This window comes from Halichoeres trimaculatus, unplaced genomic scaffold, assembly GCF_033239565.1.
Source record: "Halichoeres trimaculatus isolate MK-OKI-2021-1 unplaced genomic scaffold, fHalTri1.1 fHalTri1_scaffold_14, whole genome shotgun sequence".
Taxonomy (NCBI): domain Eukaryota; kingdom Metazoa; phylum Chordata; class Actinopteri; order Labriformes; family Labridae; genus Halichoeres; species Halichoeres trimaculatus.
The window spans coordinates 16,063,700-16,087,411 of NW_027437192.1; the positions used below are offsets into that span (position 1 = coordinate 16,063,700).

Here is a 23,712-nt window from a genome sequence, read left to right on the forward strand (position 1 = left end):
GGGCAGAAAAATCAACAGAAACCTAAGTACTTTTGTTTTTATCACTGTGAAAAAGCTATGCAAAGGCGGTCTGGGAGGACATGTGCTGTTTATGCTGCCATAACCGGAAAACTACAACTTCTGAAGAGAAGTGAGTGTTTTGAGCACAAGCCTTGACTTTGGAGGGAGTATCCCTTTCTGACACCTCATAGATAATGTATTTAGACGACCAAGTTTCTTTGTGTAGCCATACATCTTCCTGTTCAGTGTGCCATGTAAGCAGCACATGGCTAACTGCATATTCATGAGATAAACTGGAGGCTGGGCTGGGCTCTAAGCCAAGCAGCAGTGAAGATGTAACTTCAGCTGATGGAGGGAGAAACAAAAAAAGGACAGCACCAAACTATTAACAAATGGAAGGACAGCACTTCACTACTTCTGAACCAGAGGACCTGTTTTCCTGTCCACGGCGAGGCTAAAGCATGATAGCTGGATGTGAAAGTTGAAGCTGAACAGCGGCTGAAGCTGGATTCATCAGCCTATGAGAACCAGAATCGTCAATGGGTGAGTAAAATAGTACATTTGAAATGTAGAGTTTTGTTGGTGTTCTGTGTGGAGGAATGTGACTGAGAGCGGCTCGTGATAGCTATATGATGAGCTGATGGGGAGCTACTGGTTGTTAAATGTTTAAAATGCAGCAAAAGGAAAACACAAGCAGCTTGCCATACTTTATGATCTTTTCTATCCAACTCACAATCAAATAGATGGAATTATGACTTTTTCCAGTCATTTTCAGTTTCCACTCATGTGTAATCTGTGTTAAAATATGGGCTGTGATAACAGGATCCGCACCTCAGGCTGAGGTTGGGTTTATTTCTTTAGTGTCTTGAACTCAGGTTTTGTTCTGAAATATGTGGCTCCAACCTTGCTCTTGTGAGACATGATACTGGACCAGGGTTTGTTGTTTTTGACTGTTTTGTTGCTGGTATTCCCGATACTGGAGTGAGTTTAGGAGGTTGGTTAGCTATGAGAGTGTGGCATGAATTTAGGACCTAGTTTCACATTTTCCTTACCTGAATCTAATCCTTAATCTGAAAATTTGAATTTACATCTATTACAGTACTCGTATGGTTCTATAAGGTTTTTTATTACAAACATCTCAGCCACTGTCACAATTAGCAGGTAGTAGTAGACACCACTGTTCCACAGCAGTGATCGTGGTATTTACAAATGGCCGCGGTAGCGCCTACATATCAGCCATAGGACTGATTTATTGAGTATGTACTAAAGGTGGAGAGCTGTAAAAAGAAAGATGCCCATGTTTTCACAGTTTAGCATACAGCCATTTAGCCCTGCAAAACTATTAGCCCTCATACAGTGGTGTGCACAGACTATTTGAAGGGCAGGGGCTAAAATGAACTAAAACTACAGCACTAAGAGCGCTAAGTTCCATTTGTTTCCAAGGGCACTGTAGCATGCAATTTTGCGCCCCTTATGGGTCGTTGAGTGTGTTTTTGCCACTCAAGAGGGCAGTTTAGTGTTTTGCCAACCAGGAAGTCACCACAGAACATGTGTTTAAGCTCTCAAGAGGGGAATTTATCATGGTGTAACCTGCCAAGGGGGCAGTTTAGTGTGGTTTTTCCTCTTAAGCAGAGTTTTTTATTTTTATTTTTTTTATTTTTCAGTATAAACCAGGCTAGAAACATGTTTATTTTGCTGCATTTATTGCCTTTTTGGCTAGGTGTGTATGTTTCATCTGGTGTCTTTGTAGCCTGCCTCAAGTGGGCACTGGAATAACAGCAGATTTTACCTCTTCCACATTGGCCTCACACTTTGAGACTGGACGTTGCTGCTTGAGTTTGACCTTTGAATCTTACCTTTAAGTGTAGCTCATCTTGACTGTACATGTGAACTTTAAAGCTCCTCTGAGGACCACGAAACACTGCGCTGGTTGGTCAAAACCCTTTTTTACAATAGTAATTGCCCCATGATGATCAAATGAAAGGAGTCCAGTACATCTCCCCTCTGTCTGTTGACTCTGTGGAAACAAGGTCAGTGTCTGTCTCAGGCTGGTCTTTAGAGTAAGGAAATGATGAGAGCTGGTATAAGTTTTTTTTGCAAGTCTTTGTGTCCCTCTATTTTTATCCTGTTGACAAATGAGCAAGAAGTTCATCACTTTCAGAGGCCACAGAGGATTTTGACAGGTTTATTTCTTTAAACAGTTCTCTCACAGATAAATTAAAAGAGCAAACACTGAAGCACTTACAAACTAATGTTTCTTTCCTTTCTCACTGCACTAAAAATCATTATCTAACACACAAGGTCAGGAGTGGATTTTCCTTAAAACACAGCCAGCTTCGATCTGTTGATGTGGGTCAGCTCATCTGCATTTCCCCGGCTCCTGAATGCTGCCGTGGGTCCGGGCCGCTGAGAGCTCACAGAGCAAGTGGGTGTGGGAGACTAATTGAGTGTCGGGGCTGTGTGAATAAAGCCACTCCAGTAATCGTCTGGCTCAGCAGCAAATGGGAGCGATAAGGAGTGCCGAGTTGATACGGTGTCAAAAAGAGGAGTTTCCTGGCTGTCCGCTGCCATCGCTCTCTCCTTTCTGTGGCTGTCTGCAGGGTGGGGGTGGGAGGGTCTGATAATATCTTCAGGAAGAGGAATGCACACTCAGCCCTCGCTGCTGATAACAACATCATCTTTTGCCACTGAATGGTCTGTAGAGGGGGGAGTGTGGAAAGCATTAACAGGAAGCACCTCAATATCTTAACACGCTCTGCACAGCTGGAGTAACACCACAAGAACCAGGGAGGGCTGAGGACAGAAAACAGACTAATGACTCAATGTTCATGAACAGAGAAGAGCCGTACTCGATCTGTGAACACGTTTTAATACAGCTGCTCTGACCAATTATTTATTCTACATGCATTTCAGGCCATCCTATTTATCATAAAGCAGGGAAATAAATCTTATCGCAGGACTCCCTCCAGACCAGAGTTTGCTGTGTCTTTGCAAGAAATATCGAAAACCGGTTACTGTTAAGAATCCATAAGAAATGGTTCAGTCCATGGACACCAATAGCCTTTATGCTTAACCATTACCTTATTGATTCTTGACATTACGCTGGAGCTGCTCGACCTTACTTTGAGTAGTCTGCTGCAGCTATCTGAGCTTAGCAGATAGATAACTGTTAACAAAGAAAACTCTGGTTAGGGGTTTTCAGCTTAGAACTCAAAACACAGAAAATGTGCATTACTCTCTCACAAGAGATTCCTGTTCAATACATTCAATATGGTATAAATCTCCTTATTTTCCAAAAACACACAGAAGAAAACAGTGTTAGCTTGATGCTAAAGTATACAGGAAATTACTAGAGCTGAAACGATTCCTCGAATGATTTGAGGTACTCGATTACAAAAATTACTCGAGTAATTTTCTCCGCCTCGAGGAATCGTTTAATTTAAAAAAAGATCAAAGAGTGGTATTTCAAATAGAGCTGAGGCCATATTAAGAGAGTTTTCAGACCCCTCAAGCTACCTCTTACACAAAATAGCAACTAGCTACAAATCTAGCTTCTTTTCTGGAGTTTGGAGAATAATGGGTCATTCTACGAAATGGGTGCCATTTGGGTCCGCAACATTTGATGAGATGTACAAGGCACAAAAAATGTGTTAAAGTGTGTTTACAATTTTTGGAGCTACCAAAGCAAGTGATCTTACTGACATGCTGTATCAGAAAATTCTCTTTCTTAAAGAGAAAAATTTTCATTTGAAAAATAACTGCTCTTTAACTAAACAAAAATGTATTTTATCCGATTACTTGATTAATCGATGGGTTTTTCAGTAGAATACTCGAATACTAAAATATTCGATAGCTGCAGCCCTAGAAATTACTTTTATATGCTAGCGGTTAGCATACATTGGCATTACTTTGGTTTTACAATAGAAATTCAACTTTCATCGCAGAAACATACCACAGTTACTTTTTGTTAACGATACTGAAAACTCTAAAGGTCAAATACCGTACAGACATGAAAACAGGATGACCCAGATTATAAGACAACTCCCTCTTTTCAAGACCAATCTTCAGGAAAAGACTGATAACTCAAATTTTCTTAATTCTGATGACAGCTCTGGTGATGGGTATGCTTTCATTTAATTTATCAATAGCAAAACTCACGCATGTTCCGGTCTATCTCTTGATAACAGCCGCTTTGAGGTCCACAATCAACTTTCCTTTAACAGTTAGCATTTTTCAGACGGTCTTTATCGGCGCATGATCTTGGGAAATTTCACAACATAACTAAATTTTTTTTGTCTGCTAGACTAATGTTTCACATCTCTGCTGCACTGACCATCATTATCTTAAAAAAAGCATCATGAAGCTGCATCAGTTGTGCGTTAACTCACCCAACTTCTGGTCCACTTTTTTATTTATTTATTTAACCTTAATTTAACCAGATGAAAACCCATTGAGATCTGGATCTCTTTTGCAAGGGTGACCAGGACAATCAGCGTGCCTCTACCTTCCATTTTTATTTATAAACTCAATTGAATGTTGTTGACACAGAAAACCTGTAAAGCTTTTTTTACAGAGAAAATTCACTGGAGGAATTGATAAAGGAATCGGTAAAGAAACAGATCAATTAGCAGGATTGATAAGGGCATTGGTATCAATAAAATCTTATCAGTAACCATCCCTAATCTTTGTTCTGTAGCAGTTCAGCTCTGGACTCCCTTAACCGCCAGCACTCAATGGTTCAATCTGTGTTCTCATCATTGGCCTCTGAAGATTTGTTGACTCCAGACCCGACTCTTGCCATTAGGACAGTTTTTTTTTCAAGTTAGGTCAAAAACTAACACAGGGTCAAGGTAGAGTGTTTTATTCTCAAAATCAGACAGATGTTTTATTGTTGTTTCTTTGACTTTGTGTATTTCTTGATCTGCTCTATGCAAATTCACGAACGTCCAGTGTATGTGTTTCAGAGGGCTCTGGATTGCTGAAGCTAAGATGAAGCAGAAATGCAGTACAGCAGAGCCAGTTAGAGAACACACATTGAGTAAAGTGAAACCTATCCAAAAAGTCCAACAGATCTGTTTCCTTCATGGCACCTGATCTGATAGGTTTCAGTTCAAATCAATGTGTCGACTTCCACTGGCTCTGCTCTGTTGCCTTTTAGGTCCAACAGATTGGATCTGAAATTAACTTCTATTCTGGCCAGAGGCCGGGGTACAGACACATCAACAGAGCAGAGCACGCAGGACAGGAAGTCAGGCACTGAAACAACTGTAAAACATCTGGTAAATTTTCCAAATATTCTCATCATCAGGGCAAAAGTGTGGGAAATCCTTGGTCTTATGACTCCGGTCAACCTGTTGACCTGTGGTCAACTGACAAAGCAGCCAGTGACTGTTGACAGACAAGGGGCAATGAAGCCAAGCCACAATGGAGCGGAGACAGATCCAACATGGATCTTGTGGAATTTCCCCTCCACAGGCCCACACCTATAGTAGCCAAGAAAGAAAAATGATGATCTGCAGAGGCCGAAACAGTTTTCATCATCAGGAGAAACAAGCTGCAAAAACAACACAGCTCTAAAAACTCATCCAAAGGCCTAATGTGACAACACACAACAGATGAAACACACACAGCACTGATAAGCTTGTTGACTCAGTATGCTAACATGTTAGCCACATTCTTTACCAATAGGATGCTAACAGAACCTTACAGTTTTATCTACCTTATGGCCTGTGATGTCAACAAACAGATAATGAACTCTGAACTCTTTACATTGATCTGACATGGCGTGACCAGTTTGGCTCTGGCATTGCAGATGTTAAACAAAGTTAATAACTGTTGTCAAGGGTGTTTGAAAGGGGTGGGAATAAAAATCAATCTACGTATCCATAATTTTTGTTAAACCATTTTAATTTGTAATTTTTTGTTCAAAAATCTATGTTTTTTTTCCAAATTTAAACTGCTTAACTTTAACCTTTGTTTAATAATCATTTTAGTTAGTTTTTTTTTTTTTGAATTTAATTTAATTTTTTTAAATACGACTCATGTAGACATGATCATCATCATTCAAGGTTTTCCATATGGCTTGCTGTTAAAAAGATTAAAATCAGTAATCTAAAAATCGCAATTTAAATTTAACCAGCACCCCAAAAATCGTAAAAGAATACAATTAGGAACAAAGCTCTGTGTTTGATTAATCAGAATCAAGCATTTCACACAATGGGAGGCTCAGTGAGGAAACTGGGTATTAAATTCAAATTACAGGTCACAGGTTTGTTGAAATGACAAAAGCGTGATGCAGATTTGTAAGCAGAGAAAAGTCTTTGCCAGCTGTGTTCTAAATAACAAAAGAAAATCATCTTTAATGTTTTTTAGTGGAGACCAGATCAATGATTTTTGAGGAGAACTGGAAAATCTGGAAATCTTAACGAGGATCCAAGGATTTTTTATTATCATTTCACGCATGTAAACATGAAGTGGAACTAAATTAGTTCCCCCCGGTCCCGGTATAAGCCCAATGACCTAATAACATCCTATATAAATATAAAACACACTATATTAGTATAAAAGCAGCAGAATAAAGTATAAACATAAAAAATTGTCAATTAAAAGGTGGTCAACACTGTCAGGTGGAAGCAGTAATATTTACAGCAGTAAGTGCAACACTGATTGTTTTGCAGGATGTAGTGTCAAACCACAGTGCAGCTCAAGCTGAAAAATTAAATTAGAGCAGATTGTTAGCTGCTCTTTATATGGATATAATTTTGTACAGATGAAAAAAATGATGTACAGATTCCAGCCGATAGGAGTGAGGATGTGTAAACTGTATAATATTTTGCTCTTGCTCTTTATACTGGCTGTTTTTTTCTGCATACACCAATGTCTGCTGATGCCATCTGTAGATATGTAAATAGAGATAGGTCAACATCTTTGTTTGTAATGCAGCAGGAAGTTAGACTGTGTGTGAGTTTTATTCTCAGTAACAGGGGTGAAAATGAGTCTAGACACTGCCTCAGAGTACAGACAGATCATGTTTGTAGGACACTAAACTACAGCTCATTATGTAATTATAGCAGAGTGGCAGCTAATCTTCACAGCCTTCGTTGAATGTGCCATCGTCTGTGTGGGCGACAGAAAGAAAGACGATTTAAATGTCCCCGTTTTTACATTCTTACATAAAAATGTATTTGTTGTCATATACGTTTCCTCCAGGCATCAATAAGAAGTGATATTGTTGGTGGGAAACTGGAGCTCTGTGCAGTCTCTGTGAGGCTCAGTAACTAGGTCAGTGTATACCAAATCCAATGTTGACGTAATATTGACGTAAGGTTGATGCATTCTTTTCTCTCTCCCAAATATCTGATGCATCTGAGAGGGTGCAGACGACTCAGAGCTTAGTCCAACACAGGGGACAGAGCAGACCTCTCAGATTATTCCTGATGAAGCTTCATCAAGACATTCAGCTGCAGATCTTGTTAGGCACCCTATGACCTCTGTATGACCTCTGTGTAACCTCTGTCCTGTCTATGATAATTCCCCTCACAGTTTTACTCTTTCACTGCTTATGACTTGTCCATGACACTAACAGGTGTCTCTCTGTTTCCCTGTGTGCTGTGAATACAGTCAGCTCTTGTGATGACGCCACTGTCTCTTTGAGCTCAGACACACACAGACCTGCAGTGTCTAGGTTTTAAGATTCCTTAAACAAGGGGCTCTAAACTTTACACACTGGGGTGGTCAAACTGGGGCTTGGACATGTGCAGGTGGTATGCGGTCTGTCTGCATGCATGAATGATCTACCTTTCATCTACCTTTTCCATCTTTGTCATTGGATTCTTTTTGTAGTTTCCGTATGCTAAAATAAAATGCAGAGAAGTTTCTAGCAGCCAGCTGCAACATAAGTCTCACCTCAGGGCTGAAGAGCCAATCAGAGTTTGGGATTTTGGGCTGGCTCCTGGTGTGGCTAATCATGTTTCAAGGGGGCCATGGCCACCTCTGAACTGGACCTGCCTGTGACCAACATTTGTCTTGATTTGAGCCACACTGGATGGTCTAAAATCATATTCAATAGCTAAAGACTGGATACCTTTCCCCCTAAATAGTATGTTATATTATATAATTATAAAAATGTTGATTTGTTTCTTGAAAATTTGTTACATATTTGGTTAAACAATTATATCCAGAATTTTTTACTCTTTAATCAAAAATAAGACAAATCAGACCCAAACAGTATATAGGGTTGATACTGATAGATTGCTTCGACAGCAATACCTAGAAGAGGGGGTGTTCTGCTTTATCATATCTTAAACATAGATCAAGTAACAATGTTGGATGTTCTAACTAAATGTGCAGATTTTCAAACAGCTACCATGGACTGTATAAAATATGGATGTAGTCTCTGTGATGTCACCCCCTGATTTAGACCCAAGCCATTTTTTTGAACCAGGCTGTAAGTATGTTTCTTAATGACGTAAAAGTTTGTTTTGTGGCTGAATGTGTATGTGACTTCCGTTCTTTCTGCAGCCAGCCTCAAGCGTTGAACAGCAACTTTTAGCACTTCCACATCAGCTTCAGTTTTTAAACCAGATGTTGCCTCTTGACTACAACAGATTCACATTTTTTAGAAATCCCTAAATCTGTCTAACTTTGCAGAGCAGACAGACCTGCCTGATTCAGTTTCTGAACTCCTGCAGGTCCATCTTGTCAGGCTCCAATGACCAACGATTTCACTCGACTAAATTCTGACCGGCTAAAATCTGTCTGGAAGCTGATCAAAACACTCTGCTCTGAAAATAGCACGAGATCTTTATGAGACTTGTGGAAATGATGAGGTTGTCACATAGGGATCGCCCAATGGGTTTATGAAACTTTGGAGGGGGCTGGTCTCAAATATCAAGGTCAGCTCAAAGCTCTGTCCCCAGGAGCCTACAGAGACCTGGCCAATCAGGGTTTGTGGAGCAGGGATCCTGCACAAATAAACTTACTTTCCACATTTACTGACCCCTGTTGGTGTAAAGGAGCACTGAGTCAATCACACATGAAGACTTTTCTTCCTGTGGTCTATTTTATGGTTGGGATGTTTGATGTGTTCATGGGCAGGTTTGCTTCATGTTACATCTGAAGTGAAGTGTTCATTTTCTTGTTAGCTCTAATGTTTCTCTCCAGAGTTAATCATCAGCTTTACAACACTCCCTTGAATAGGTGCATTTGAATGCATTACTGTAGCAGGTGTAAAACTGTTTAGCTTCAGCTTTCGTTAATGTGGTTCAACTAGAAAGTAGTTTAAAAGTTTCCTTTGTGGTCTCTCAAACCCAGCTGTGTCTGTTTTTTTACAGAACAATGAAGCTGTTGAGAGGTTTTAATGTGACACTTTTTTAATTAATACGACAGTCATGTACCAAACAGAAGAATAGGAAGAAAAAAATTGGCTTCTTTGTGTATCAGCTAATACAAAGTTATTTATAACTCTGAAGGAGGTTTTTGGTTTGTTTTTTAATTTTGTTTCTCACATAAAAAATAGTCTTTTTTTCTCTGACCTGTACCAAGATGCTTTTGTGCCTGAACATCACTTACCTGTGCCTGTGTAGTTACAGAGATCAGTTGAGTAAAAGTTTAGTCACTCTTTGAGTCAGTTTATGAGCGCTTTTCTGGATTCAATGAACAGAGTGTCAGAAAGACCTCAAGGCTACATTAAAAAAAAATGTGTAAAACATTGGATCATTTAACTGGGAACTTTCTGACAGTGACATACTTTTTGTGAAAAGTGACTCATCCTGCCTTGTTTGTGTTTTTTTGTAACTCTTTTTTTCTGTGCAGAAATTCTGATCCTTAAAGTTTTTGTTTGCTCATAACTCCTGTCAGAAGCTTCCAGTCTTTGAAGTGAGATTTTTGTAGATGTGTCCAGTGTATGTGTATGTTGTTTGAAATAAATCACTTATAGAGAAGCTTAGTTATTGATAACCTCTAAAAGCATTTTTATCTCTTTTTTTTTACCACCTATTTTGCAACCTTATGCAGGGAAGTGTCTTCTCACTGATACTTTTTTTCGTCTTAAAAAAACTTGATAATTTGTTTGATAACCATAAAAACTCCTTAGACTTGCTTGCTGTTCAAGCAGACGTCTCATGAACAGAGGCTTCAGTCCTCGTTGCACCGATTACAGATTATACTTGTGGTCCTGTTGCTGTTTGGCTTTTATCATCGCCACTTTCTCTTAAACTTTTTGTTTCTCTAAAGCTGTTTGGTAAAATGTGGGCAAAGACTCCTAAATAATCTAAAAGAAAGGACAAGAAACTCTGAGGCATACCGAACAGAAGGTCGCTGACAAAAATGAGGTCTTGCCGGCACAACGGCAGTCATGAAAACAGCTGCTTTAACTCAGATACTTACTGTTTGGACAAATAATAACTAATGAGATAATAACTAATGATAATGATAATAACTAATGAGAATAGAAACGTAGAGTACTTATTTCAGTTTTAATAAATCTTTTTTTTTTGTAGAGTAAAAGGCTTGAATTATAGATTGATAGATAGATTTGTTTTAACAGCTGTCTCTTTAAGGCTCCCTGCTCCACAAACCTCCTTCCGTCTGATTGGCCAGCCCTCTGGAGACCTGTAAGGGGGCAGCGCTATGGGCAGACCTTGTTGTTTGAGGCCCCTCAAACGTGTCAGGATCATCGTTGGGTGATCATTTTGAGCAGTTTGCAGAAAGATTCAGGGATTTCTGTGGTTCAAGAATAGAATAAAAATCTGCACATTTCGAATGAATATCCAACATGTCGATTTATATTCATGTTTTAAAGTATGGGTAAGCAGAGTACCCCCTCTTTAAGTCATTCACAGTGTCCCCCTTCTCAAGGGCTTCTAGTGCGATTTCTCATTTCCCTTTTACACACCTGTTCTTTTTCTTTCTTTTTTGTCATGCTATTACATGTAGTTTTATTTTTTTTTTTTAATGCGGCTTACTTTTTGTTTTACATTTCTTTAAAAAAAACAAAAAACTCCTGGACCCAGATCAGCTAACTGGACTGTCATTTGCAGACCAGTCCATTTCCCCTCATCCTTCACTTCCCCTCAGCCACTCGTTAATAGGATTTAAATGGTGCCTCTTCTATACTTAACAGGGTGACCCTGCAGGTCAAAGGTCACAAACACTGACTAGTTGCTCCAGAACAAAATAGAAGGATGAGGATAAAACACTGATGTCTGATTCCCCATCTGAGAAATATGAAGCTCAGAAAACTTGAGCAGTCTGTTTGATTTTTCTTTAAATAAAGCAACAGTTTGCAGATTTTCGGTGTGTCTGGTAAACAGTTAAAGGAGACCAAAGAACTCAACATCACTTCCTCTAAGGTTTTTCCTCATGATTCCAGACACTGGCAGATGTTGGATAGTGCTTAAAATGATAGACAGCTCTTGTAATCTCATGTAAAAACATTTCACATTTAGATCAGAAAAATTCCAACTTAAAGAACTAAATTTACATTTTATATAAGGCTCTGCTTTTTGGATCACTATTGTGCTCAAAATTCAAAGAACCTTTGGATTTGTCACAGAATCTTTACATTTTCTGCCAAGTCTGTGTTTCCTTTCCAAAAAGATGTTCTCAATCCCCCTCATCTCAAAGCGAATCCAGCTCACAGTCCCCGCGCCTGTCAGAATGATTTCTGGAGGGTTGCCCCGCCGAAGATGAACTGTGTAGAGTGGGTAAGCGCCACCTAAATGCTGGTGTCATGTGGTGAACAGTGTCAGTCTAACGAGCGCTCCCCTCACGCTGGGTTAGACCCCGTATAGCCGTGTTGCGGCAGCGCGCGCGTTAGAAATAATAAAGCGCTCCGTCTGAGAGCAGCGACTGCGCGCGGACGGGTCGGTTACCCCGTGCCAAAGGACTTCACCTCACCTCCCCACGAGGAAATACCGGCGGCACTTCGCTTCGCTTGGCTGCTCCGAGGCAAAGGTTAACCTGCGGGGGCGAGGGGCTTCAACTGTGGATACAAGTTTGAGATAAGGATGTCCGGAGCAGCTGCGCGATGCGGGTAAGTTTGTCCACGCTGTCATGCCCGGATGCTGCAGGTCACTCTCTATTCCTTTGATACCTGTGTGACGAAAAAAGACGAAATAAGTTATGTGGAATTGAAATACGCTGCAGTGCATCAGAACTGTCATTTGCAGAGCTCAGTGTCTGCGGGTGAAGTGGGTCAAGGGAAGGACGCGTGGCTGCTCGCATCCACGCGTCTGGCGGGTTTGTTTTGGTGCGTTTGGGAGGAAGAGGCAGAGCTCTGGACGGTGGACACACAAACACCAACGCAACTTCTGTCACAGCTCGCTTTACCCGCTGCTTGCTGGTTTGTTTATTTATTAATTTATTTTTTGGTGATGCTGATTTGGTCATCAGGGACGAAGGTGGCGCGTTGCTGGTGATGATGACGACGGTGGAGGTTGTTGTGAAGGTGATGGCTCTTACCTGTTGCAATTAGTGACCAGTTTGTGCAACAGTTTAGTTCAGTACAAGGTTGAATTTGTGACTTTTGTACCATCTAGCTGTACCAGCATGCCTATTTGACTCAAATTGCACAGCAGCACACTTCTTTGATTTCTTTCTTCACTTCTCAGTAGGGCAGCAAGTGCAAGTTCTTTTTGTCTGTCTCTTCTAAAAAGTGATTGATGTTTCAGTCAAAGGAAGTGGTTTAATGCAAAGAAAATGCATTAAAAAAACAGCCAGAAGCGCTGACTTAATAAGAGCTGAGTGTAAATAAGAATTAGTAATCGAATGTGACCCACAAATAATTAAAAAAAACACACCAGACATGATTGTTTGAGCTCTCCTTCACCCTCTGCCTCCCCCTCCTCCCTGTGCAGTCTGTGGGGTGTGTGTATATGTGTGTGTATGTGTGTGTTGGAGAGGCTCAGACTGTACCTGGGAGTCAGAGTGAGGCTCCTCTCCTCCTGCAGGCTCCAGCTCAACCTCTCCTCCTTTTGAAAAGCTCATTTCCCATGCCTTTCATGCCTGCAGTTTAAACCCTTTGATGTTTTCTTGCGCTGAACCCTGAGCATTGAAACCACTCTCCAGTATGTTAATGTTCTCTGATTGACTTCTGAATCTTTTAATTAACCCACTTGTATGCACACCGCAGCATTGTCCTCTGTGAAATGCCATCAGGGGGAAACGGAGCCATGACAGAATGACACGCTGTCAGCGGGGATTTCAAAGTCAATGGCAGTTTGTGGTTTGATACTGTCTGCAACTTCTCTCTGTGAGAAATCCTCTCCCCCTCAGATGAAAAAGTAATGCTTTATACACTGGTGGATGTGGTGATTAAGACTTCAGCTACACTATGCAATATTAATGACTCTGGAAGATATCAAAGGATGAACCTCGGAGATGCAATAGCCTGGAGTGAGCCTACATTAATAATGTGCTTAATTCCAACAGCGATCTGTGTTTCTTCAGCGCTTTCATGTCCAGCCTTTTGCCCCAAATCAAAGCTTTTTAATTATTCCATACATTTTCATTTTCTCTGGATTTACATTACTCACGAGCCGCCTATGATGTCTTATTTTCCCGTTGAGCAACGTGGAAGAGTATTGGCTTTTTTCATGGATTTTCACCCCAAACTTGCACCCTCTGCATGCACGTGAGGCGTGATTAGTCATGTGATTCCCCCCAACAGTCAGTAGGTGGCAAAATGCTCTCAGGGATAAGAGCAGATCTATCAGCGGCTGCAGGGTGACATTCTGAAGGGCAGCTCGCTGCAGTCCGAGCTGCTCAGCGGAGTTTCAAAGACATCACTGTTGCTTCTCTGTCTCATCCCATTTAAGTCTTCTGAGGATGAAGAAGAAAAAAACAGATTCAACCTTATTACTGTGCAGGATTTTTCCTCACTGCTCTGTCAGAGAGGATCGGCTTCAAATGACTCCACCGTGTTGGAGGAAGAAGTGTTGAATCCTAATTTGTGTGCTGGTGTGTTTTAAAGCAGAGTGCACTTTGAGGTTACTCTGATGCTCCAGTTTTAGAGATGCTGTTTAGATGCTTTCAAGGCTAGATTTTCCACTCTGTGTCAGCTCTTTGAAAGTAATTTGATTAATTGCAAAGCTGAGAGAGTTAGAGAAGCAAAGAAGTGGATCACTCGTGAACTATTGATTATCACTTTAAGTCACACTATCACTGAAAAAATGTAAAACTCACTGTATCTACTTTCATATTACTTTCTGGCTTCCTCACTTGCATGTGACAGTAAAGTGCAGGGTTTTTTGTTTTCTGGATACAACCAGGCAATTAAAGGGGTCACACTAAGATAGTTTTGTTTGTTTGTTTTCAATTTAACCCTTACATACTGTTCAGGTCAAGTTTCATCTGTTTTGACATTTGACTGCAGTAAAAATCCCTTAAACGTCATTCTTTCAGTCTGAAATTCAAGAACGTTTCCTAAAGTGATCCGAAATACAAACAAACACTAAAAAATATCTCATGCTTTAATTCAGGTGGGAATTTCATTGTACATGTGTGGGTCAAGTCAAGGACAATAGTTGTTGTAGGGTGTCTTGAAACTGTGAAACTTTACAAGGCATGTTTGTGTGTGTCTGTGTTCGCACATTTACTCATGTTCCCTCAGAGACAGACACCTGCTGTTCTTTGGAGTTGCACGGAGGAATCCTGAAACAGTGAAATAGCCAAAGGAGGAGTGATCATAGTTGTGTACAAAGGGAACACAAGTCACCCATCAGTCAGAGGGCGCCCCGACATGGACACACGATGAAACATGTGAACCTGTAATCAGGTCATGACATTATTAAGGCTCCTGAGACATTTAAGTGGCTCATATTATGGCAGAAAGACTTGGTGAAAAAACAGACCCCTGATCTGATCTTCAGAGATGAGGAGAGTGATGGTGATTTGGGACAGGATGGGTCAGAACATGGCAAAAAAAAACTCTGGTTACAGTAAAGTTTACTCCCTCTGCTTTGAAATCAGAGATTGGTTTGTAATAAGCACTTTGTTAAAAAATCTTTGAGTTCTTGGCGGTAAATGGTGACTTAATAGTGCTAATAGGGATTTCTTATGATATATCAGTGAGGGCAGAGGGTCATAGTTGCAATGGTTAAACAGGATTATCTGTCATTTTCAATTTTAATAAAACATTCAAATCATTAGGACTTTCATGTTTTCATGTTTTGTGTGACACAGATTATGGTACTGTTTAGAGATGGACTGATTATCAACTAGGCCAGTCAGCAGCACCTATATTTGACATTTTGAGGCATATCAGCATTGGCTTTTTTTTTATTATCTTAAGACTGTGTTACTTTGGATCTGTTGCAGCAGCGCCTCTCTGTCTGCAGTCACTTGTCCCCAGCATTGAGCCACTCACAGTACCATCTGATGGTTACACACACATCCATTTTTGGAAAAATACTCACTGAAGAAAACTTTAAGTTTTCATTTAACTCAATAAGATATGCTGCTGAATCTGGGAGATGTTTAATATACTTAAAGGCATTTAAACAAAGTTCAGTATTGGAGTTTGTATGATTCAAAATTTTGATGCCAATATTTTTCCATTTACAGCAAACAAATATCAGCTCCAAATATCGGTTATCAGCCTCCTTGACTACTAATAATCGGTATCAATATCGCCTCTGAAAAAAAACACATTGGTTATCCCTAATACAGTTATAGTAGATGTTTTCTATAAAAACAAACTAACTTTAAAAAATACACTCTCCGTGCTCTGATTAAAAAAAAGGATTAATTAAATATTAATTTGTGTGAAATAAGCTTTTGGAACATTTTTAATGGTTTTGTAGTTTAAATTTTGGTATGGACACTTACTATGAGAGATTTCTTGGTTTGGGTCAAGATTGACCTGAAACATACTGAGAGGTATAGAATATAAGCAGTATGTAAGGGTGAAATGCATTAAACTCCAACATATTTAACAGTGGGTTAAGGAAAAATTGAACAGGCACAAAAAGAAAAAAAAACATGAATTTTTCTGCACTGAGTAAACGCTGACAAACAGGAATAAGGAGCAGAGTGTTTTACTGCCACAAATGTTGCACAATTTAACGAAGCAAAACAAAACTTTGTAGCTGCTGTCTGGGTTCATTCTTGCTACCAGTTTTTTAAATTTTTTGTTATCGTGCCTGACACCAGGAGTGCTCAAACTTTTCTAAAGATCACTCTTGATTTTGTGGAAATGACCAGCTTCATGGAACCATGTCACTTTATGCCATAAATGACTGGTCACTGCTTTGTAACATGTCTTCAGCGCCCTTTGGATCATTAATACCTGCTTGATTTTTCTAAAATCCTATATTAAGGTAAAAAAACTTTTGAGTATCTGAACTTAAGAGTTATTTTTCTGGACATCTAACTTTCACTCCACTAAACAGAGAAAAGAATCTCCCACAGGAGGATCAGACAGTGGATGGATCAGGAAGCCCGGGGAGAGAGGCAGAGAGGGAGCGCGTGGGGGGATGATGAGCAGGAAAGGGGCCGCAGGTTAGACCCGAGGCCAAACTGGCATCCCAGACCACACTACATGTCAGTCTTACTCTCTACTTTTGCTCTGAAGTCGGTTTATGGTTTTTCTTTTTCTTTTCAAAAACGTAATCCCAAAGACGGTGAGTGCAGTTCTGTGTGTGGTTTGTCTGAGAGGTGTTGCCGTACCTGAACGCTGCATGTCTCAGTGGTTGAGTGTAGAGCAGACGTACCTCAGCTCTGACAGCTCATTCAGTGGTGGTTGTGATGGCAACGGCAGAATAAGATTGATAAGGTTGCTCTTCACCTGAGCATACAGAGCCATATATTTGGCTCATGTTGGAGCTTTTTGAAATTAAATATGATTTTTTTTTTAAATTGTTTTGTGATTTTTTTTTCTTGTTAAGTAAAGTCAAAGTGGGATATGGCATCATTTACTGTCTTTCCAATTTTAATTTAAATTTTGTGTCTTTATTTTGACTTTTTAATTTCCCAATTTATACTCACAATCTCATGATTGTGACTTGGCATTTTGTTTTTTTTCAGGCCACCCTCATGTTTTTCATTTAAACACCTGGCAAATATCTTCCAGACACAATCTTCTCGCCACGCCCAATCATTTCCACAAACACTAATTGGGTCTAAACAATAAATAAAAGTAAATTTCTTGTTCAGAGAAGTTAAGAGATCCAAAACAAAACACTGTTAACTTCTTTTATAGCTGTAAGATAGAAAGTTGGGCACATTTTGCTTTGGTATTTTGAAAGAAAACAACACTGAATACAAAAGCTTGTTCAAAAAAGTGTCTTCTCACCATACTAGTTATTAAACCATTTTCCCAACTTTACACCTGAGATAAGCTGTAAAGACAAAATAAGATGAAAAAGCAGATATCAATTTTTTTTCCTTTGTGTTGAATCAATTTGGACCGATGGCAGAAAAACATTGAGAATTGAGTGTTTTTTGTGTTATTGTTAAGCTTTTTTCAAAACAAATGGGATGACTGTCAATTATTTTCAGGTTTGCTTTTTGGCTGTGGTTAAAGAAACTGGATCAGTGACTGAATGGTCTTCTTGGTGCCTCAGATGTGGATCAGTTTAGAGATGGTAAAAAGTTTAACTATTTGACTATTATAGATATGCACTGGAGAGAATCAGGTCATTCACCTGCCCACCCAAACTTGATGGACTTTTGTTCACAGTTTAACTGAATGACATCTGGTTATAAAATCCACAGAGATGTGTCAAAAACACCTTGATCTCTCTCATCTCCTTAGAGCCAACATCATTTCATTTCCCTGTTCTGTTTCTCGCGTGTTCAGTTGAGGCAGCGGCTAGAGCTTACGGTGTTTCCACTGAGGCCATCAGTCTGTGAGGGGTCCACAGCTCCGACCTGCTCCACCTGCTGCAGCTTAACAAACACTCATGAGAACTCAGCATCTCCCCCTCCACATCACAAGGATGAGAGGCAGGAGCTGAGGTGTCATTAAGTCTAATGTAACATCAGAACGAGATTGACTTCAATTGCTCTAAATGAAGGAGGGCTCCATGTTTACGGCTGTTTCTGACGGTGATGCAGAGGAATGAACTGCAGATGTTAACGCTGACTGTGAAGGTCAGGTTTGGGGCTTTGGAGATGCCTTCTTCTCGGGAATAGATCCCCAAACTCTGGGAGTGTTGTCACATCCATGTAAATCAATGAGAAACGGTCCAACTGGAGACTAATTTTTATTCTGAGCCAACAGAGATTCCAGCTGTGCTAAACCCTATGTAAACTTGAAACACAGTTTCAAATTCAAAGCTCTTCTCCTGGCTTACAAAACATTAACAAGAATGCCTCCTGCCTACCTGGTGTCCCTCATCCAGGCATACACTCCTCGCCCATTACGCTCTGCTTGTGAAAGACGCCTGGTGCTCCCAGCCCAGCGCGGCTCCAAATCACTAGCCAGACTCTTCTCCTCTGTTGTGCCCAAATGGTGGGATTAATTATCTAACTCTTTACGATCCGTAGAGTCCCTTTCTTCTTTTAAGAGAAGTCTGAAAACTTATCTGTTCAAGGAACACTTGTGCACTTAAGCTGACCTTTCTCCTCTTTGCCCTCTGGGGGAGAATGAGTCAGCGGGTCTATGACTCAGCTCTTATAATTTTTTAGCACTATTACTGATGTTTGATGAGGATTGAGGTAAAAAAATTAACAAAACTTGCACTTAATGGCAGCACCCGCAGGTGAATAACTTGAACCACTGTTGCTGCACTAACTAGGTTTTCCTTCTGTCTAAATTCTTGCTTGTGTTGTACGTCACTTTGGACAAGAGCGTCTGATAAATAAAACTGTAGAACTGTAGAAACAGTAACTGGCCAATAAGTAAACAGCCGCAACTTAAATGAACATTTTATGAAGTCAAAAGTGGCCCTTTGACTTGATGGATTACCAAAAAAAAATCCTAAACCAAGAAATGTCCTAACAGGGCCAGAGAATTTCTAAAGAGATCTCTAAACTATTAGAATTTCTTTTGAGTGAGGCATGGATGGATGTTGAACTTTGAACTATCAAGTCTGGACATAGCAATAGACTGATCTTCATTTCATAACATTGTAAGTTTTTCATTGAGTGAATGCTCCCTCATCCCGCCCGTTACATGATCTTTAGTCAAAGGACTGAAGTCTGAAGATCTTGAAATAGTCTCACTTATATATATTTGCCTGATTATAATTCACAATTTAAAATCAGATTATGATTTTTAGTCATTTCTAAATGCCATTTCTCAGTATCTGTGGTTGAATTACTTTTTTCCTGGAGAACACAAATGTATTAACGATACATAGACAAAAAAGTCCCCTTTGAGACACTATGCTGCACAGTAGAGGAGAGCAGAAGAAAGCAAAACAGGAGAGTGATAGAGCACGGGCTAAAACACGGGTTAAACTGTAGGTGATAATGTTCACTCCAACCCCCATGCAGCAGTTATTCTGCAGAGGTCTGTTCAAACTTCAGAGTCTGTCTGAAGCTCTGCTTGGTGAGGTTGGAGTTGGTAGATAAGCACTGGTAAGACATAACCAGGATTCACTAACGTTACACATCACGGACACATCTCAGAGCACCAAGCTGTGAGTCAGGGGTTTCACCAACTAAGTGACTAGTCCACTTGTCGACTGCTTCAAACTCCTAGTTGGCACTTTAGGCACAAGTCTACTAGTCGTGTACAGCTGCCAGCACTCCAAACAAGTGGATTTTTTCAACTGACAGCTGTCAAACCTTTATGTATCCTACGCTGATGCTGGAGCTGTGATGCGTCAATTCATCATAAGGCAGAATTAACAGTGTATCCCCAAACTTTACAACAAATCCCCCAAATTTTACAGTATATCCCCAATCTTTATGGTTACCCCCATCTTGACAGTAAATTAACTTTTTGATAAAAGTCAGCAGTTTCATGTCCCCAGTCATCTTCAGGTTGCAATCTAGATTTGTGTATGCAATTTTCACCGTCACTTAAGCCTTGTTTATTTCCTACCCTACGGCTTCAAAACATTGAAAACATCTCTGTTTTCAACCTGGAGGTTTGTGTTATTTATAAATATAGCACCTTTGGTGACCATGAGTACTATGGTAAGATTGGATTACTGGGACTGTGATTCATAAAACACTGTTAATCCTCATCCACCTTCAAATGACATTCCCTTACTTTCATCACAGCTCATAGACGTGTGCTACATCATCACATCTCTGTTTTAGCTCCAGCTAAGAGTGTGTTGATGTCTCTTTTTTAGTCCCAGAAAAGAGGCGGGCTTTGAGAACTTTCTGAGCTCATTAAGTTGTGGAAGAATATTGAATATGTCACCAGAAAAACTCAAAGTGCCAGCACCACACTGTTCCTGTTTGGTATTGTCACTCCATACCTTACCTACAGATAAAGTTTACTCGTTGGATCAACTTTTCTGCAGCAGCACCTTAAAGCACGAAGCGTTCCTGAGACTGCAGTGTCCAAGAGTTGAGATGTAAACTAGAGGCTGGCTGGTGCATTAGCTTTCCTCAGCAATTAAGCTACACCATGCCTTAACAGGCACTCTGCATTAATGAGGCAACATGTATGTGAACCAGTGTAAGATACAGTAAAATCTGTCCATGCAAAATTAATGCTCCTACACATGTAAATGAAGCTCACAAATAAAGATATCAGAAATAGCAACCGATGCACTGTTCATCCCTGCTATCGCTTTATCTACTACAAGTGATAGCATAATTAAACACGTATGGTGAGGGGAGCGGTAAATGAGTAAGATGGACCATGTAATGTGGAGAGTCAGAGAGTGGAGGGGTGGGAAAAGAGAAGACAAGATTATAGAGAAGCCTTTGATGCCGAGTCTGGCTCTGGGAATCCTAGTGTGCCTTCAGGGGAAAGCTGCTCTCACACAACATCAATAATGAATGAAAGATATCTTGTTCAGTGGAAGACTGAACCTAACTGGCATACTGATTTGTTACCATGAACCTTATGTAAAAATTGCATCAGTGTGTTGGCGATGCTTCATTAAACAGATAAGGAGCTGTCAGCCGTGACAATGGAGGGAGGACTGGGTGGGGTCGGAACAAAACAGGAAAACAGACGACTTTGAACGTCCTCTTGATCTGAAATTAAAGTGTTTAAGATTAAACTGATGTGTTTGTGCTTTTTTGGCAAAAAATTCAACAGGATTTCTGGGTTATTACAGGTACAATCCTCATAATTAATTATTTGCTCTAATACTTTGAAAACACAGAGAGGGTAGAGGAAAAAACTACAACTGAGCAGATACATCAGGAGAAGTGAAGGTGGTGAAATAAAAAAAAGAGAAAAATCACAATATAGCTGTGAAAAGGCAAAAATTTACAACTGCAATAACAGAACAATAATAAACAATAAAAACATTTGTTTTTTTAATGGTGCTTGAATTGAAGTACCAAAGTTGTCTGATCTCTGAAAGGAAAACTTGTCAAGCAAAATTACAACAAGAGTTCATCAAATATGCAACTTGTTACATCATTACTTGTAATATGAGAATGTGCACTGGAAAAACTAAAATCAACACAAGTGTTAATGTCTTATTTTTAATAAATTTGTATTATTAGACTCAATATAAGCTACATTCAAATGCAAGTCCAAAAAGAATGTCTAATTTCAATAAACTAAGACAAAAATGTTGCCTGAACTGCTCAGAAAGCATCTGCCAATAGGGTAAGAAAAACTAACGTTTGATTTATTGAAATCAAAATAATGTCTTCATTCAGAAAAAAAAGAATTCTCTGGACTTTTCAGGTGAATGTGGCTCATATTTAGTAAAATAGTACAAGTTCTTTTACTTAAGATAAGATATATAAACAATTGCTTAGATTTTAGTTTTTGCAGCGTAACAGGGATCTATGTTGCCCAGTATCTGGAGCGATCAGATTTTGGTGGTGAAAAATACTAAAATTGGGATTAAAAAATGTCAGGAGTTTTTCGAATGCGGAGACTTTCCATAGATTTTTTTTTTAATTTGATGGGAATTTTCTGGAATTTACCTGCTCATACACATGTATGAATATTTAACATTTTGGTTTGTTAAAAACAGACATGTACGCGAACATGTCTAATGCCATTTGAATTTTCAGGGATATCTCTGAGTCGAACTGTCATGAATATTGGCATAAGTATAAGTATAAGTAGCTAGACTCCCAAAATTATACACACATTGATGAGTATTTGTCAGTTCAACTCAAATGCGACCATTACTCAACATTTAACTACACCCTCAAAAATATTAACCTCACTACGATCATCAAAATTACCAAAAATATGGTCTCAATGGAAATACTGTAGGCTCGTGATGCAGTAGTTGACACATGTGATTCATGGTACACAGTTACATTTGTATTCAATTATATATTTATTTATTTTTAAATCCACACTCATGTTGATTAGAGAAATATCAAATTTCCAATATTCTGGAGCTGAAGTTCCCATGGTAATTTTTAGGGAACTCTCTTGAAATTTATTGTAAATTTTCCACCCCTTTGGAGTTGTACCTAAAATAAATTTTGTCATAATTATGCTTTATGAAGCTGTTATGAATTCTTGATTCTGACTGGCCAAAGCAGGTATTTAATCACACTGTAGATTAGAGGCTGTTTTTTTTTCCCCACTGCCTGTTTACACTACAGTAAAAAACGTCAGTGTCCGTCTCAGAATATTAGCATCAAAGGAAACTACCAATTGAGGGAAGACATGTTTATGGAGTGATATCAAGAATGATGCGTGTCCTATGCAAACAGCTTGTTGTTGCTCCATTTGGCGCCAGTGCTTGACCAAACTGTCTCCCCTAGAAAATGCTTCAAAGGTAACATATGTACCTTTCCTTATATCTGTGGACGCTTGAATCAGCAAAATATAAACATCTCACTGGTGAAAAAAACATCAAATAGGCACATACATGACTTTGCTGAGTAATGGTGCAGTTAGAAATCATTCAAAGTGCCGTACTCTGACAGCTGACCCACTTTCAGCACTGATCTGGCAGCATTTATGATCAATGAGGAGCATAAACATGAACTTTTTCTAACCTCCAATCATACAGCTCGGGCATTAGAAACTGGGATTAATAATTTGTTTAGTATTTACATCTTAAGTCCAGAGATCCTTAAAAACATCTCACAAAAACTTGGACATTTATTTCTCTGTCACCATCACAACCACACACCTCACTGTAAACAAACAAACACCTACACACTACATGACTGTTTATCTCCCTCGCTTTGAGTGTCAACTCCACACAGTTCGTCACCAGGGCTTATTGATTCTTAAAGCTATTTAACCAGCGGGAGGAACACGGAGCGATTTTAATGAATTAATCACATGTTGAATCCCCTTACAAAACTGTCCATGAAATGATTATGACACAGTCTGCCGTATCTGAGAGAGGAGGCCGAGCCGATGATAATTCAGTGTGATGGTGCTGAATCGCTGACTCTTTCATGTGCTGCACTTCCCACCTTATAACTATTTTAACAGGGAGGAGAACTGGGATTTTTTTCTGCAGCAGAAGTTATTTGAAGGGCATGTTACTCTGCTTTAAATACTGTTTTAATTTGCAATGCAAATCACTCTTAGTCTCATCTGAATAATCCTCTCACTTACCTAGTGCTGTGGCATATTCAGGCTCTGTAATGTGTCTGTCCCAGACTGGCTGCTGCTGTGGTAAACCGCTTGTCCTCCAT

At 39.6% G+C, this 23,712-nt stretch overlaps 1 protein-coding gene across 2 annotated transcripts in view; it reads left to right on the forward strand.

Annotated features, from left to right (window-relative positions):
• The window catches only part of LOC141802745 (retinoic acid receptor alpha-A-like), a 246,419-nt gene that overhangs the window by 70 nt on the left and 222,637 nt on the right, over positions 1–23,712 (forward strand). Inside the window, exon 1 of one of the 2 annotated variants that reach the window (XM_074686452.1) lies at positions 1–543. This exon is cut by the window's left edge and continues 70 nt beyond it. The gene's annotated coding sequence lies outside the window, so the exon portion shown is untranslated. Of the gene's footprint in view, positions 544–11,734; positions 12,035–23,712 lie in introns of those variants that run through there. The other variant, XM_074686451.1, reaches the window with a different exon arrangement.